Source organism: Heptranchias perlo, chromosome 14 (genome assembly GCF_035084215.1).
Source record: "Heptranchias perlo isolate sHepPer1 chromosome 14, sHepPer1.hap1, whole genome shotgun sequence".
NCBI classification, from domain to species: Eukaryota; Metazoa; Chordata; class Chondrichthyes; order Hexanchiformes; family Hexanchidae; genus Heptranchias; species Heptranchias perlo.
This window is the reverse complement of record NC_090338.1, coordinates 36,027,415-36,039,486: the sequence shown is the minus strand read 5'-3', so window position 1 is coordinate 36,039,486 and position 12,072 is coordinate 36,027,415. Positions and strand designations below refer to the sequence as shown.

Sequence of the window (12,072 nt, the reverse complement as noted above, 5' to 3'; positions counted from 1 at the left end):
TCCGCTCTTGCGTGTGTTTAGTTTTGGATGGATTTGTATTTAACTTTGTAGACAAATATTCTGTTAAGTGATTTTATTTCCTGAACGTCACTTCAAAGTACAGTACTTAATACAAAAATATGCTGTGGTGGACAATCCTTTACAAAAACTTGCATAGGTTATTATTAAAAACATATGAGATATAAATGTAAACTATTGTGAAAGTTGAATTATAGGCATCTGTGACTGTAGATTACTCAGTAATCTCAACCCCTCCCTCCTGAATTTTCTTTTCCTTTTCCCCACCTCTGCTGAAAGTGTTAATGCCATGCTGGCACAGGGCTCCTTTGGAGTCAGTAATCTTCCAGCACTTCGCCCAAGTAGCTATTTCTCATTAGTATACCTGACTATGATCAGGCCATTCTACTATGGGAACTTCAATACTGCATTTGTTCTTTTCACGAAGTTGGGTGGCACTGGATAATGATCAGTAGCAAGGACTGTGGCTGACTTTTACTCTTGCTAGCCCAAGGTTGCTGAGGCCGTTTGTGTCATAGAAACATATAAAATAGGAGCAGGAGTAGGCCATTCGCGCCTGCTCCGCCATTCAATATGATCATGGCTGATTCTCTATCTCAATACCATATTCCTGCTCTCTCCCCATACCCCTTGATGCCTTTTGTGTCTAGAAATCTATCTAGCTCCTTCTTAAATGTATTCAGTGACTTGGCCTCCACAGCCTTCTGTGGTAGAGAATTCCACAGGTTCACCACCCTCCTGAGTGAAAAGATTTCTCCTCACCTCAGTCCTAAATGTCCTACCCCGTACCCTGAGACCGTGACCCCCTCGTCCTGGACACCCCAGCCAGGGGAAACATCCTCCCTGCATCCAGTCTGTCCAGCCCTGTCAGAATTTTATATGTTTCAATGAGATCCCCTCTGTTTTCTAAACTCGAGTGAATACAGGCCGAGTCGACCCAATCTCTCCTCATGCAACAGTTCTGCCATCCCAGGAATGTCTAGTGAACCTTTGCTGCATTCCCTCTATGGCAAGTATATGCTTTCTTAGGTAAGGAGACCAAAATTACGCACAATACTCCAGGTGTGGTCTCACCAAGGCCCTGTAGAACTGCAGTAAGACATCCTTGTTCCTATACTCAAATCCTCTTGCAATGAAGACCAACATACTATTTGCCTTCCTAACTGCTTGCTGCACCTGTCCTGCCACCCTAACTGAGATCAGCTAATTCTTTGCAAACTGGGGATCAAACCTGGGATCTTCCTGGTCTCCATGATTCTGTAGCACAGGTACAGTACAGTTCCCTTAGAGCTAATTGTTGTCTTAAGTCTTGGTTATATTTGAATTTCTCCAACGTTATACACCTTTTATTCTGTTTTTTAAAAAAAAGTCCTGGAAGAATTCTGTACAGTCTTGATACTTTTAAATTGTGTTCACAACAAAAAGCATTTTTCATTAGCAGTTAGGTATGAACTGAACCCTTATGTAGTTGAGTGGAGTGAAGATGAACAATAAGGTCTCTGATAACTGATTTTAATTTCCTCATCTGGAAGCAGAAGACTCAAGTTAATTATGGCGATATTAAAATCAGCTAAGTTGATTCACCGAACTCCACACAAGAACCCAATAAATCTAACTGCATTGAAGGGGTTGAAATAACCTCTGCAGCCCCTTGTCCATAACAAATAAAATGCTCTGTGATGAGTTACATTTGACTAGAAAAATTAGCTATATTGTGTGGGACAAAGAACATAACCAAGCTATTTGGCAGTACTGCAGTGATAGCATCAGGATTTCAATAAACTGCAATGGGTGTGTGAAATTTTCATTTTGTGCCCACTTCAACTGAAAAATATTGAGCAATGCAGCTACAGATTTTGTCAATCCAAACCAGGGTTGGTGTCTGGTGAGGCAGCATTTTTAGCTGTAGAACACCAGGGTGAAGTACTGGTGGCAGCAACAACTTCAGGTGATGAACTAAGAGTATCCCACAACATGTAATGCATATTGGCTAACATATAATTTTTTTTCAAACCTATTGGTGCCATTATGCTAGATAAGCTCTGGATTAGAACTTCTAATATTCTGCAGCATGACTTTAGTTGAACATGGCAATGGGACCGATAGTTGAATTAAGCCAAGTTGTGGTTTCTTGGTACCTGTCCCAGGGCTAATATTTTCCATGTTATTTCTATCCTGTAATTGACAGTTTAATTTTGGTGTCTTGCTGATACTTACCGTTTCAATTTACTCCGTTCTCTTGTTTGGGATGTTAAGGTACTGGGGATATTAAGAAACTGGTACACCAGTGTTTCAAATCACAAAATGGTGTGAAGAGAGACTAAAACTAGGGCCACTGTTTGCAGGAGCCATATTTGATAGTGAAGTGTGGAGTTTTATAAGTGGACATTTAACATTGGACATCTTGCATTCATATAGCATCTTATCATATGTTGGGGCACCCTAAAGCACTTCATAACCAATGAGTTACTTTTTAAATACTGTCACTGTTATATAAGCAAACAAGACTGTGTGTTCTGACAAGACAAATTAAATGTATGACCAGTTATTCTGTTTTTGGTGTTTTTATTTGAGATTAAAATGCTAACCAGGACACTGGGAGAACACTGATTCTCTTGGAATAGTGACATGGGATCTTTTCAGTTGACCCTTGGTTTATTGTGTCATCTGAAATATGGCACTGCTCACAATGCACCTCTCCCACAGTACAGAAATATCAATCTAGATTGTATGATCAAATTCTGGAATGGGGCTTGAAACCATAATCTTATAATTCTGAGGCAAAAATGTTACCAGATGACATTTTGAAATTCAGCAAATTTTCTTTACTGATTCCAATACCTACATTTCTTAGTGGTAATTGATGGCAAAATATAGTAGCTAAATTTTGAAATAGGTTTGAGATATTTTGAAAGAGGAATTCTTGCACTTAACAAACTGATGTAAACGGCAAATATCTTGATGGCTAATTATGCACTGCGTGGCATTGTACTGAGCGACACAAACCAGAAATTCCACGTTTGCACTATGTTTGCTGATCTCAACGTGGATTGCAGTGGACATTAGAACTGGCATAAATGTTTTGGGGCTATTAAGTGGAAAATATGGATCAAAGATCCCACTCCTGAATGCTGTAGAATGATCGGTGCTGAAAGTGAGTGCGCATACAACCAGATGCTACATTTTGGGTTTTGGCTTCATGGTGACATTTTGCAGGTAGATGCATGGTCACTTGAGTTAAATAATTGAAGGCTTCTGCCACATATGGAAACTGCACCTTTTCATGAGTCTCTGTCTTCAAGAAAGGTAGTAGGAATTGAGGGGTGGAGGAGGAGGGGAAAAAGCAATTGCAGACAGTTATATAATAGAGAAAAAGTCCAGAAGGTGCGAAATGTTGGATCTAATTAGTTGATAAAAGTTGACTTATCTATAAATTTGGCCACATGTCTGGGGCTGCAGGTGCTTATCTCTCCCCTTGATCTATGGGGAGTAGGTAGAATTCCTTAAAGATGGGCTTATCAAAGGTAAACCTGGAAGATATTCATAGTTATAGAATATTATGAAGATGTTGCTTGAGGTAATCCTCTTTCTGGATATGGAAAGTTTGACATGTTGGCTCAGTGTGTTTTGGTTTATTTTGAAGACTTTCAGCAAGCCAGTTTTGTTAAGATACTTGGATTGCATAATGGTTAATTTTGAAATAGCTATGTTGGCTTGGGAAAATGTTGAACTGCTTGTTTTTCTTGCACCATGTATGCACCTACAAGTTTTTCTCTGTTAGAAAAATGATCGCTGCAGATTGTAGGATAGCTTCTGGTAAATAGTATAACCACCCACCATGGTGGTTCACTTGAAGCCCTCCTCATCTTGAGATGAAAGCATTTGAAAAGAATTGATACTCAACTAGAGGAATCAATATTGGCAAAATACAAGATCACAGAGATCCATATCTTTCCTATTCATGAAGCAAAGCTCAAGCCAGAATTTTTTGTGGTTCATTTCTTCTCTCATTTCTTGACTTTGTTTTGCTAATATTTCCTGTCACTGAAACAACTGAGGTCATTCCACTGTACTACATATTGTATTACAATATTGTACACAGAATTACAATGTTACAACAGTTTCTTGAATTGAACACTATTGTTCTTTATCATTTTTAGTCTCCAGATGCTAGATGTACAACTCTTGCCCCCTCGCCCCAAAATTTACAGATCACAAAAGTGTTTATTTATTGGCCAAAATTATTGATTTTGAAATGTCTGCCCCAAATTTTTGGGCGTTCCACAGAGAAATTTGAAGAGTAGTTTCTTTATTGTGTGTAACTTTTTATATTTAACATGGTGGGAGATTTGTCTTAGTCTTTGATATTAGCAGCAGTTGGACTAAAATGTTAATGGTGAGCCAAAGCTATGTTTGAAATTTAAGCCCAAAATTTTTCTCCAGATGAGTCCAGCTAACTGGTGGTAAGATGTATCCAAAATCCTGCATGAATTAATCAGCATTTTCGTTAAGATGATCAGTGAAGCATAATAATTGGTGTGTGAAATTTTCTTTGTCAGCTTGAACAAGTGTGTGTATTGGGGTGGGGAGAGAAGAACAGCAGTATAGTTTATGGATTCCACCCTTCCAAACTTGGGTGGGAGAGTGCATTTTACTCTAACTCTAAGGTACTAATATTTATAGGTCTTTCACTAGTAGTGGGATCAATTTGAGGTGATGAGTTAAGAGCATAACACAAAGGTACTGCCACAACGTTAAAATGTATTGGCTTTTTAAGATTCTTTATTACTTATTAGTAATAGGTTAAATAAACTGATCCAAAACATGCTAATGATCTCAGCTGTGCTTTGAGGAAGACCAAGCACCTTCTCAAAGTGAGGGGAAGATTGAATGGGGCATTGTCTAAAATGAGTTTGCTCGTTTAATGGCTAGTTTTAGTATGCCATTGGTAAAGGCCTTGGCGCTTAGTGGTCGGCCTGTCCTTTCAACTTGGCATGGTATGGGGAAACTAGAGAAAAGGGATAAAATGCTTTAAAAAAGAACCTTTGATTTCATTTGTTTTTATTGCCCATTCAGTATCTTTTGATATATCTTGCACTGTATATTAAAAACATTATTTGTTTTTCCCTCTAGGTTGATTGCCAAGAAAGATTGGACGAATTCTGTGTTTCTTCAATGAGGAACTACAGGTTGATCTTCTGCCACAATCTCAAGCAACCATAGCTGGCTAAAAAATGCTTATTCACTAAGGGTGATTGGTGTATAAGTTATTTTTTAAGTGGGTGTCTGTGCTCAGAGGTAAGTTTCTGGAGTTAGAGCAATGTTATCTTACATTCTTAGAGTCTGCAGCACAGAAACAGGCCATTCGGCCCAACTTGTCTCTGCTGGCGTTTATGCTGCACACGAGCCTCCTCCCACCCCATTTCATCAAACCCTCTCAGCATATCCTTCTATTCTTTTCTCTCTCGTGCTTTATTTAGATTCCCCCAAATGCATCTTTGCTATTTGCCTCAACTATTCCTTGTGGAATTGCATTCCACATTCTAATCACTCTTTGGGTAAAGAAGTTTCTCCTGATTTCCCTATTGGATTTTTTAGCAACTATCTTACATTTATGACCTCTAGTTTTGGACACTCCCAGTAGTGGAAACATTTTCTCTACGTCTACCATATCAAACCTTTACATTATCCTAAAGATCTTTATCGGGTCACCCCGCGGCCTTGCCCCAGGATGTTCAGCCTTTCCTGATAAGTATATCCTTGGTTCTGGTATCATCCTTGTGAATCTTGTTTGCACCTTCTCCAATTTCTCTTATATTTTTATAATCTGAAGACCAGAACTGTGCACAGTATTCCAAGTGGTCAAACCAAGGTTGTATACAAGTGTAACATAACTTCTTTGCTTTTCTATTCTATCACTCTAGAAATGAACTCCGGTGCTTTGTTTGCATTTTTATGGCCTTATTAACATGTGTCGCTACTTTTAGTGATTTGTGCATCTGTATCCCCAGATCGCTTTGCTCCTCTATCCCACTTATATTTACTGTCCAAGCAATATGTGGCCTCCTTATTCTTCCTACCATAAGAACATAAGAAATGGGAGCTGGAGTTGGCCACATGGCCCCTCGAGCCTGCTCCGCTATTCCATAAGATCATGGCTGATCTTTGACCTCAACTCCACTTTCCTGTCCGATACCCATATGCCTTGATTCCCCGAGAGTCCAAAAATCTTATCTATCTCAGCCTTGAACATATTCATAGATTCAGCATCCACAGCCCTCTGGGGTAGAGAAGTCCAAAGATTCACAACCCTCTGTCAACCCTCCACCGAAATGCATCACTTCGCACTTACTATATCGAAATTCATTTGCCAATTACATGCCCATTCTGCAAGTCTTCCTATATTTTGTTGCATTCTTCCTTTTGTATTAAGTACACCTCCCAATTTGGTGTCGTCCCCAAATTTTGAAATTGTACTTCCGATTCCCAAGTCAAAATCATTAATGTAAAATGTGAGCAACAATGGTCCCAGCATCAATCCCTGTGGAATGCCACTTCTCACCTTTTGCCAGTCTGAGTAGCTACCCTTGAACCCTAGTCTTGTTTTCTGTTTTGTAGCCAGCTTGCTATCCATGCTGCTACCTGTCCCCTGATTCCACATGTTCTGATTTTAGTCATGAGTCTGCTATGCAATATCTTATCGAAGGCCTTTTGAAAATCCAAATATATTACATCTACTGCATTATCCTTGACTACAGTTCCTGTTACTACTTGAAAGAAATCATTAAAGTTGGTCAAGCATGAATGATCCCTTTTGAAATCCGTGCTGACTACTCTTTATTATATTTTTGTTTTCGAGATGTTTTTCTATTACATCTTTGATTAAAGATTCCATTATCTTTCCTACCACTGATGTTAAGCTGACTGGTCTATAGTTCCCTAGACTTGTAGTTTCTGTATTTAAACAGGGAGGTAGAACATTAGCTGAATGCCAGTCCTCTGGCACTATTCCTTCTTATGAATTTTTATATATATGTAATAGAGCCCCTGCTATCTCTTCCCTAACTTTTTTAATATGCATGGATGCAATCCATCCGGACATGGGGTTTTATCCTCTCTCTAAGCTTGATTAGTTTATCAATTATCTCCCCCTTTCTATTTTAAGTGCCTTTATATCTTTTTTGATCTCTTCTAATGTCATACTCATCTTGTTAGTCTTCCTGGTAAATACTGAGGCAAAGCAACTATTCAATATTTCTGCCATTTCGCTGTCCTTACCTGTGACTTTATCTTGTGCACCCCGTCCTGATTTTTCTTTTGTTATTTGTGTTTGTACAATACTTTACTTTTTTTATATTCCTCGATAATTTAATTTTGTAGTTCCTCTTTGCTTTCCTAGTTGCATTTTTGACTTCTTTCCTAACCTCTTTGTATTCTCCTTTGTCATCCTCTCCTTTATTGTCTATGTACTTAGTGTATGCCTTTGTTTAGTTTCAATTTTACCCTTATCTCTTTATTCATCCATGGTGTTTCATTATTGGGTAGTTTGCTCTTTTTTAGTGGAATATACTTGTCCTGAACTCTCTTGATCACTGTTTTTAAATATTTCTCACTGCTGTTCTGTCTCTTTCTGTCAATTTTTTTCCCAGTTTACCTTCCCTAGTTCCATTCTCATCCCCATAAAATTAGCTTTTTTCAAATCTATTACTTTTGTCTTTGTCTTACTTATGTCTTTCTCAATCATTATTTTAAACAGTACTATGTTATTGCTGTTACCTAGATGTTCCCCAACATTTACTTCTCTTGTCTGCTTTGGTTCATTTTCCATTACTAGATCCAGCAGTGATTCCTCTCTTGGGCTTCTTAAGTACTGGGTAAGAAGTGAGTCCTGAACACACTGTAAAAACTCTTTCCCTTGTCCCTTTCCTTACTTGCCAGTTTATTTGGGGGTAGTTGATATCTCCCTTGATTATTATTCAATGTCTTATACTCATTTCATGGATTTGCCTACATATTTCTTTCTCCTTCCCTTCCACTATTGGTCTGTAGAATACCCCTATTAACATGATTGATCCCTTCTTATCCTAAGTCTCAATGCATATGGATTCTGTTTCTATCCTTTGTTATGTTCCTTTTTTCTACTGCCATTATGTTATCTCTAATTAGTACAACTACCCCACTCCCCCTTCCTTTCGAAATAAGTTATATCTTGCAATATTTAACTGCCAGTCACGTTTCAGTTATCCCTACTTCATCTGGCTCCTCGCTACGAATTATTGCTTCCATTTTTCCCCCATTTTGTTTTGGATGCTGTGTGCATTGCTCTACAGCCAATTTAATTTGTTTTTATTAATTGTCCCACTCTTTTTTTAAGTCATTTTATACTAATGTTCTATAACTTTGTGTTCCCTGACTGTTACCCTTATTCTTTACCTTGGTCTGACCTTTTTTCTCATCTCATTTCTTTTATCTTCAAGCTTATGTTATTTTGACCAGATCCCTCCCCCCACCCCCGTCTTACTAGTTTAAGTCCTATCCACAGCCCTATTTATCCTTTCCCCTAGGACACTGGTCCCATTCTGGTTCAGGTGGAGCCAGTCCCAGCAGTACAGCTCCTTCCTGTCCCAGTGCTGGTGCAGGTGTCCCATGAAGTGGCAACCTCTCCTTCCCACACCAGTCTTTGAGCCACCCATTCACCTTCCTGATCTGTCTATCCTTATGTCAATTAGCATGTGGCTCAGTTAGTAATACTGAGTTTATCACCTGTGAGGTCCTGTTTTTTATTTTAGTTCCTAACTCCTGATATTCTCCTAGCAGGACCTCCTTTTTCTTCCCTATTTCATTAGTCCCAACATGGACCACGACATCTGGATGTTCGCCCTTCCTTTCCAAGTTCCTCTCCAGTTGCTCTGAGATGTCCTTCACCCTTGCACCAGGTAGGCCACGCACCCTCCTGGATTCTTGGTCATGACTGCAGAAGACTCTTTCTATCCCCCTAATTATCGAATCCCCTATGATTACAGCCTCTCTATTCTGCTCCTTCCCTCTTTGGACTGCCCCTGCTCCATGGTGCCATGGTTAGCAATCTGGCCATCCTCCCTGCAGCCTTCATTCTTATCCTCATAAGTAGCAAGTACCTCGTACCTGTTGCATCGAAACTACAGCACAGAAACAGGCCATTTGGCCCAACTGGTCTATGCCGGTGTTTATGCTCCACACGAGCCGCCTTCCTCCCTGTTTCATCTAAACCTATTGGGATACCATTCTATTCCTTTCTCCCTCGTGTTTATGTAGCTTCCCCTTAAATGCATCAATGCTATTTGCCTCCACTACTCCTTATGGTAGCACATTCCACATTCTTATCACTCTTTGGGTAAAGAAGTTTCTCCTGAATTCCCTATTGGATTTATTGGGGACTATTTTATATTTATGACCTCTAGTTTTGGACTCCCCCACAAGTGGAAACATTTTCTATCAAACCCTATCTTAAAGACCTCTGTCAGGTCACCCCTCAGCCTTCTTTTCTATAGACAAGAGCCCCAGCCTGTTCAGCCTTTCCTGAGAAGGATATCCTCTCAGTTCTGGTGGTATCCTTGTGAATCTTTTTTGCACCTTCTCCAATGTCTCTACATCCTTTCTATAATATGGAGACCAGAACTGTGCACGATACTCCAAATGCGGTCTAACCAAGGTTCTATATAAGTTTAACATAACTTCTTTGCTTTTCAGTTCTACCCCTCTAGAAATGAACCCCAGTGCTTGATTTGCCTTTTTTAATGGCCTTATTAACCTGCGTCGCTACTTTTAGTGATTTGTATATTTGTACTTTTTGCTCCTCTCTCCTGTTTAGACTCTTATTATCCAAGCAGTAAGTGGCCTCCTTATTCTTCCGACCAAAATGCACCACCTCACACTTATCTATATTGAAATTTATTTGCTAATTATATGCCCATTCTGCAAGTTTATTAATACCCTCTTGCATTGTGAAGCATTCTTCCTTTGTGTTAACTACACCCCCCAATTTGGTGGCTGCAAATTTTGAAATTGTATTTCCGATTCGTGAATCCAAATTGTTAATGTAAATTGAACAACAATGGTCCCAGTACCGATCCCTGGGGTACATCACTTCCCACCTTTTGTCAGTCTGAGTAGCTACCCTTAACCCCCATGAGGGGGGCAAAGCTAGAGAGCTGCCCAGGGCCATGTTTTGCCCTTGTCTCCAACCCTATTGTATGAGGCCATTGATGGCTTCTTTCTCTGCCCCACCATGCCATTCCATCCACCACCTCTAACCCAAAAAGGAAGAATAAAAAGCGAGAAGCAGATGAGGACAGAGCGAAGCAAAAAGAGTTGAGGGGAGAGAAGCAGCAGAGAAGAGAGAGATAAAATTAGAAGAGACGAGACACACAGCAACACTTAACACATTGGAGACAGGTACAAGAGGACATTGGCTTATCACATGCAAAGCCACAGGAGATTGACTAATAAAAACCTATCTGCAGACTTCCAGTCAACTTTCTCCATACATTTAAAATGGAAACTGCCTGTGTAAACATGTTCTGTATTTCCACCCTCCTGCCAGCGGACGCACTGCAGAATTAACACTGGCAGGAGGGCGTAGTTTATATAGGCGTTTTCATTAAAAATGTGGACATGGCAATTTATAATGGAAATATAAAAATGTATGACTTTAAAATGTGGAACGAATTACATTTGTGCCCTGGTCCAATTGCCTGCTGTCCTATAACTCTGCTTCACCCAAAGACTTCTCTTGTTCGTGACTCCCCATATGCAGAATCATGGAAATCAGCTAGTATATACATATATTGGTAGTTAGGTCACAACATTTAACATATATAATATCTCTCATCTGCCTGACACAAATTGTGCCTGTAGGTGGTGCTGTCATGTTTTGCTTATGAGCTGATGTTGCGTGATTAGCCTAATTCCATATCTCTGAGGAGAATGGGCCAGTAGCAGTTGAGAAGCTGGGAGCAGCAAAACCTGGAAAAAAATGAGCAGTAAAATGTTGAAAAATTCAGAGCACTACAGAAAAGTGAAAAATAGGAGCTGGTAAATGTTTCAAAAAATCAAGGCCTCTTCAAATGAACCAAATCATGATGTTCGTACGCTCTTTAAATGTGAAATTTCTCCCTCCTTGAATGCTGCCAGACCCTTCCCCAGCATTGTGCAATCTGTAGACCCACCTCCACTAGTGCTATGGAAGTATAGGACCCTCCCCTATCTTCCTTCCCCCCCCCCCCCCCCCCCCCCCCCCCGAATGCTGCTAAAGCACAGGGTACCTACCTCCAATCTGTACATCTTGCCTACAGTCTTGCTCTTTTTAAAATCCAGGATACCAAGCAAGTTAAGATTTGGTATTTGGGTAAAGGAATATGTAATAATAGCCATTAATTTACATTTCTAATAGAAAAATGGACAGGATTTGGGGATTCAATTAAAGAAATTTCCAGAATATTATATAATAAAAATGCAGTCTGACTTGGCTGCTGTAAATCAATGGCCCTATTACATGCCATGACATCTCTATTGTTGCAAAAGTATGTCATCGGACTCTGAGTAATGCCAGAGGAGATTCAGCAGTAAAACTACTAGTTTGTTTCTCTCTCATGTTCACTCATATAAGCTGACCTCTTGTGGCTTTGTACGTATGAATCTAAAGTGAGGAAAGTGGTTGAAAAAATACCAATGCGAAACTGCTAATGACATTTAAAAAAAAAATCCAGAATAGCCAGTCAGGAAAACCTGTGTCCTGGAAGGCAAGTATTGAATGCTTGCATTGAGACATTGCGTCTATTTGAGTAAAATCAGTTCAGTTATGTTTTTTTCCTCAAGTGGTTAAGGCGATGTAATCGATTGTGCTGGGCAGGCTTGGAGTTTGAATCCCGTTCTCATCAATAGGGCAGTGTTGAATGGTTGCATTTTTGACATTGCAATTGATTGAGTAAAACCAGGGTCTGGAAGGGCCCTGCATTGCTGTGATGTTTTAGTTTCATGATTTATTGTGCATTTTGGTCACATTCAAAACATTGA

General features: G+C 39.6%; 1 protein-coding gene across 6 annotated transcripts in view; it reads left to right on the top strand.

Moving 5' to 3' along the window:
* fam13b (family with sequence similarity 13 member B) overlaps positions 1-12,072 on the top strand; it is a 149,419-nt gene that overhangs the window by 1,313 nt on the left and 136,034 nt on the right. For all 6 annotated transcript variants that reach the window (XM_067996271.1, XM_067996270.1, XM_067996268.1 and 3 more), the window contains exon 2: positions 5,152-5,316. The gene's annotated coding sequence lies outside the window, so the exon portion shown is untranslated. The remainder of the gene's footprint in view (positions 1-5,151; positions 5,317-12,072) is intronic.